A 6000-nucleotide genomic window follows, 5' to 3' on the forward strand; every position below is an offset into this window, starting at 1 on the left:
ACATGGAAGTTTTGCCTTATAAGGGTGAGGAGTTGTTTGGGGATGGTCTTTCAGACTTAGTGTCCACAGCAACAGCTGGGAAGTCAGCATTTTTGCCACATGTCCCCTCACAACCAAAGAGAGCACCGTATTATCAGGTGCAGTCCTTTCACCCCCAAAAGAGCAGACGGGGTAGAGGCGCGTCCTTTCTGCCCAGAGGCAGAGGTAGGGGGAAAAAGCTGCAGCATACAGCCACTTCCCAGGAACAAAAGTCCTCCCCCGCTTCTTCTGCTAAGTCCGCCGCATGACGCTGGGGCTCAGCAGGCGGAGCCAGGTACGGTGGGGGGCCGTCTCAAAAACTTCAGCAATCAGTGGGCTCGCTCACAGGTAGATCCCTGGATCCTTCAAGTAGTATCTCAGGGGTACAGGCTGGAATTCGAGACATCCCCCGCCTTTTCCTCAAATCTGCCTTACCAACGACTCCTTCAGAAAGGGAGGCTGTGTTAGAGGCAATTCACAAGCTGTATTCCCAGCAGGTGATAGTCAAGGTGCCCCTACTTCAACAAGGACGGGGTTACTATTCCACAATGTTTGTGGTACCGAAACCGGACGGTTCGGTGAGACCCATTTTAAATTTGAAATCCTTGAACACATATTTAAGAAAATTCAAGTTCAAGATGGAATCGCTCAGGGCGGTTATTGCAAGCCTGGAAGAGGGAGATTACATGGTATCTCTGGACATCAAGGATGCTTACCTGCATGTCCCCATTTACCATCCTCACCAGGAGTACCTCAGATTTGTGGTACAGGATTGTCATTACCAATTCCAGACGTTGCCGTTCGGCCTGTCCACGGCACCGAGGGTATTTACCAAGGTAATGGCCGAAATGATGATACTCCTTCGGAAAAAGGGAGTTTTTAATTGTCCCATACTTGGACGATCTCCTGATAAGGGCAAGGTCCAGAGAGCAGTTGTTGGTCGGCGTAGCATTATCTCAGGAGATGCTACACCAGCACGGTTGGATTCTGAATATTCCAAAGTCTCAGGTGGTTCCGGCGACACGTATACTGTTCCTAGGGATGATTCTGGACACGGTCCGAAAAAAGTGTTTCTCCCAGAGGAGAAAGCCGAGGAGCTGTCGTCTCTAGTGAGAGGCCTCCTGAAACCAAAACAGGTGTCGGTGCATCATTGCACGCGAGTCCTGGGAAAGATGGTAGCTTCCTACGATGCGATTCCATTCGGCAGGTTCCATGCCAGAACTTTTCAGTGGGACCTGTTGGACCAATGGTCCGGATCGCATCTTCAAATGCATCAGTTGATAACCCTGTCTCCAAAGACCAGGGTGTCTCTGCTGTGGTGGCTGCAGAGTGCTCACCTCAGAGAGGGCCGCAGATTTGGCATACAGGACTGGGTCCTGGTGACCACGGATGCCAGCCTTCGGGGCTGGGGGGCAGTCACTCGGGGAAGAAACTTCCAAGGACTTTGGTCGAGTCAGGAGACTTCCCTACACATAAATGTTCTGGAACTGAGGGCCATTTACAATGCCCTAAGTCAAGCAAAGCCCCTGCTTCAAAACCGGCCGGTTCTGATCCAGTCAGACAACATCACGGCTGTCGCCCATGTAAATCGACAGGGCGGCACAAGAAGCAGGACGGCGATGGCAGGCTTCTGCCATCGCCGTCCTGCTTCTTGTGCCGCCCTGTCGATTCTCCGATGGGCGGAAAATCACGTGTTAGCACTGTCAGCAGTGTTCATTCCGGGAGTGGACAACTGGGAAGCAGACTTCCTCAGCAGGCACGACCTCCACCCGGGAGAGTGGGGACTTCATCCAGAAGTCTTCCAACTGATTGTAAACCGTTGGGAAAGGCCACAGGTGGACATGATGGCGTCCCGCTTAAACAAAAAGCTGGAAAAATATTGCGCCAGGTCAAGAGACCCTCAGGCGACAGCTGTGGACGCTCTAGTGACACCGTGGGTGTACCGGTCGGTTTATGTGTTCCCTCCTCTTCCTCTCATACCCAAGGTACTGAGGATAATACGGAGAAGAGGCGTAAGAACTATACTCATTGTTCCGGATTGGCCAAGAAGAGCTTGGTACCCGGAACTTCAAGAAATGATCTCAGAGGACCCATGGCCTCTGCCGCTCAGACAGGACCTGCTGCTGCAGGGGCCCTGTCTGTTCCAAGACTTACCGCGGCTGCGTTTGACGGCATGGAGGTTGAACGCCGGATCCTAAAAGAAAAGGGTATTCCGGAGGAAGTCATTCCTACGCTTATTAAAGCTAGGAAAGATGTAACCGTACAACATTATCACCGCATATGGCGAAAATATGTTGCGTGGTGTGAGGCCAGGAAGGCCCCAACGGAGGAATTCCAGCTAGGTCGATTTCTGCACTTCCTACAGTCAGGGGTGACTATGGGCCTAAAGCTGGGTTCCATTAAGGTCCAGATTTCGGCTCTGTCGATTTTCTTCCAAAAAGAACTGGCTTCACTGCCTGAAGTTCAGACATTTGTCAAGGGAGTGCTGCATATTCAGCCTCCTTTTGTGCCTCCAGTGGCACCGTGGGACCTCAACGTGGTGTTGGGTTTCCTAAAGTCACACTGGTTTGAGCCACTCAAATCCGTGGATTTAAAATATCTCACGTGGAAAGTGGTCATGCTTTTGGCCTTGACTTCGGCAAGGCGTGTGTCAGAATTGGCGGCTTTGTCATGTAAAAGCCCCTATTTGATTTTCCATATGGATAGGGCAGAATTGAGGACTCGTCCCCAGTTTCTTCCTAAGGTGGTATCAGCTTTTCACTTGAACCAACCTATCGTGGTGCCTGCGGCTACTAGGGACTTGGAGGACTCCAAGTTACTGGACGTAGTCAGGGCCTTGAAAATTTATGTTTCCAGGACGGCTGGAGTCAGGAAGACTGACTCGCTATTTATCCTGTATGCACCAAACAAGATGGGTGCTCCTGCTTCAAAGCAGACTATTGCTCGCTGGATTTGTAGCACAATTCAGCTTGCGCATTCTGTGGCTGGCCTGCCGCAGCCTAAATCTGTAAAAGCCCATTCCACGAGGAAAGTGGGCTCTTCTTGGGCGGCTGCCCGAGGGGTCTCGGCTTTACAACTTTGCCGAGCTGCTACTTGGTCAGGGGCAAACACGTTTGCAAAATTCTACAAATTTGATACCCTGGCTGAGGAGGACCTTGAGTTCTCTCATTCGGTGCTGCAGAGTCATCCGCACTCTCCCGCCCGTTTGGGAGCTTTGGTATAATCCCCATGGTCCTTACGGAGTCCCCAGCATCCACTAGGACGTTAGAGAAAATAAGATTTTACTCACCGGTAAATCTATTTCTCGTAGTCCGTAGTGGATGCTGGGCGCCCGTCCCAAGTGCGGACTGTCTGCAATACTTGTATATAGTTATTGTTAACTAAAAGGGTTATTGTTGAGCCATCTGTTGAGAGGCTCTGTTATGTTCATACTGTTAACTGGGTATAATATCACGAGTTATACGGTGTGATTGGTGTGGCTGGTATGAGTCTTACCCGGGATTCAAAATCCTTTCCTTATTGTGTCAGCTCTTCCGGGCACAGTATCCTTACTGAAGTCTGGAGGAGGGTCATAGTGGGAGGAGCCAGTGCACACCAGGTAGTCCTAATTCTTTCTTAGCTGTGCCCAGTCTCCTGCGGAGCCGCTATTCCCCATGGTCCTTACGGAGTCCCCAGCATCCACTACGGACTACGAGAAATAGATTTACCGGTGAGTAAAATCTTATTTTATTATATGGAAATTGATCAAGAGAGTAGCAATTTATAGTAAGAGCAAGAGTGGCCACAACCTATTGACACAGTGTGATAGTAGAAGTTACAGTGTAACGAAAGGTTTCCTGACTTATGCAAAGGGAACTGCAACCGATTATTCTGATTAAACCAAACCATAACTTTAGCAAAGGGAGCTTTATCGACCACTAATTGTCCAGCACAGTGAACATTGGATCTACAGGATATATATATATATATTAGAGATGAGCGGGTTCGGTTTCTCTGAAACCGAACCCGCACGAACTTCATGTTTTTTTTACGGGTCCGAGCAGACTCGGATCCTCCCGCCTTGCTCGGTTAACCCGAGCGCGCCCGAACGTCATCATGACGCTGTCGGATTCTCGCGAGACTCGGATTCTATATAAGGAGCCGCGCGTCGCCGCCATTTTCACACGTGCATTGAGATTGATAGGGAGAGGACGTGGCTGGCGTCCTCTCCATTAGAAATTAGATTAGAAGAGAGAGAGAGATTGTGCAGAGTCAGACAGAGTTTACCACAGTGACCAGTGCAGTTGTTGTTAGTTAACTTTTATTTATTTTAATATAATATATCCGTTCTCTGCTATATCCGTTCTCTGCCTGAAAAAAAACGATACACAGCAGCAGCCAGTCACACAGTGTGACTCAGTCTGTGTGCACTCAGCTCAGCCCAGTGTGCTGCACATCAATGTATAAAAGGCAAAGCTTATAATAATTGTGGGGGAGACTGGGGAGCACTGCAGGTTGTTATAGCAGGAGCCCCCAGGAGTACATAATATTATATTAATTTAAAATTAAACAGTGCACACTTTTGCTGCAGGAGTGCCACTGCCAGTGTGACTAGTGGTGACCAGTGCCTGACCACCAGTATAGTAGTATATTGTTGTATGTATTGTATACTATCTCTTTATCAACCAGTCTATATTAGCAGCAGACACAGTACAGTGCGGTAGTTCACGGCTGTGGCTACCTCTGTGTCGGCAGTCGGAACTCGGCAGGCAGTCCGTCCATCCATAATTGTATTACAATATATACCACCTAACCGTGGTATTTTTTTTTCTTTCTTTATACCGTCGTCATAGTGTCATACTAGTTGTTACGAGTATACTACTATCTCTTTATCAACCAGTGTACAGTGCGGTAGTTCACGGCTGTGGCTACCTCTGTGTCGGCAGTCGGCAGGCAGTCCGTCCATCCATAATTGTATTATTATTATAATATATACCACCTAACCGTGGTTTTTTTTTCATTCTTTATACCGTCATAGTGTCATACTAGTTGTTACGAGTATACTACTATCTCTTTATCAACCAGTGTACAGTGCGGTAGTTCACGGCTGTGGCTACCTCTGTGTCGGCAGTCGGCAGGCAGTCCGTCCATCCATAATTGTATTATTATTATAATATATACCACCTAACCGTGGTTTTTTTTTCATTCTTTATACCGTCGTCATAGTGTCATACTAGTTGTTACGAGTATACTACTATCTCTTTATCAACCAGTGTACAGTGCGGTAGTTCACGGCTGTGGCTACATCTGTGTCGGCAGTCGGCAGGCAGTCCGTCCATCCATAATTGTATTATTATTATAATATATACCACCTAACCGTGGTTTTTTTTTCATTCTTTATACCGTCGTCATAGTGTCATACTAGTTGTTACGAGTATACTACTATCTCTTTATCAACCAGTGTACAGTGCGGTAGTTCACGGCTGTGGCTACCTCTGTGTCGGCAGTCGGCAGGCAGTCCGTCCATCCATAATTGTATTATTATTATAATATATACCACCTAACTGTGGTATTTTTTTTTCTTTCTTTATACCGTCGTCATAGTGTCATACTAGTTGTTACGAGTATACTACTATCTCTTTATCAACCAGTGTACAGTGCGGTAGTTCACGGCTGTGGCTACCTCTGTGTCGGCAGTCGGCAGGCAGTCCGTCCATCCATAATTGTATTATTATTATAATATATACCACCTAACTGTGGTATTTTTTTTTTCTTTCTTTATACCGTCGTCATAGTGTCATACTAGTTGTTACGAGTATACTACTATCTCTTTATCAACCAGTGTACAGTGCGGTAGTTCACGGCTGTGGCTACCTCTGTGTCGGCAGTCGGCAGGCAGTCCGTCCATCCATAATTGTATTATTATTATAATATATACCACCTAACCGTGGTTTTTTTTTCATTCTTTATACCGTCGTCATAGTGTCATACTAGTTGTTACGA

Source organism: Pseudophryne corroboree, chromosome 7 (assembly GCF_028390025.1).
Source record: "Pseudophryne corroboree isolate aPseCor3 chromosome 7, aPseCor3.hap2, whole genome shotgun sequence".
Lineage (NCBI taxonomy): Eukaryota > Metazoa > Chordata > Amphibia > Anura > Myobatrachidae > Pseudophryne > Pseudophryne corroboree.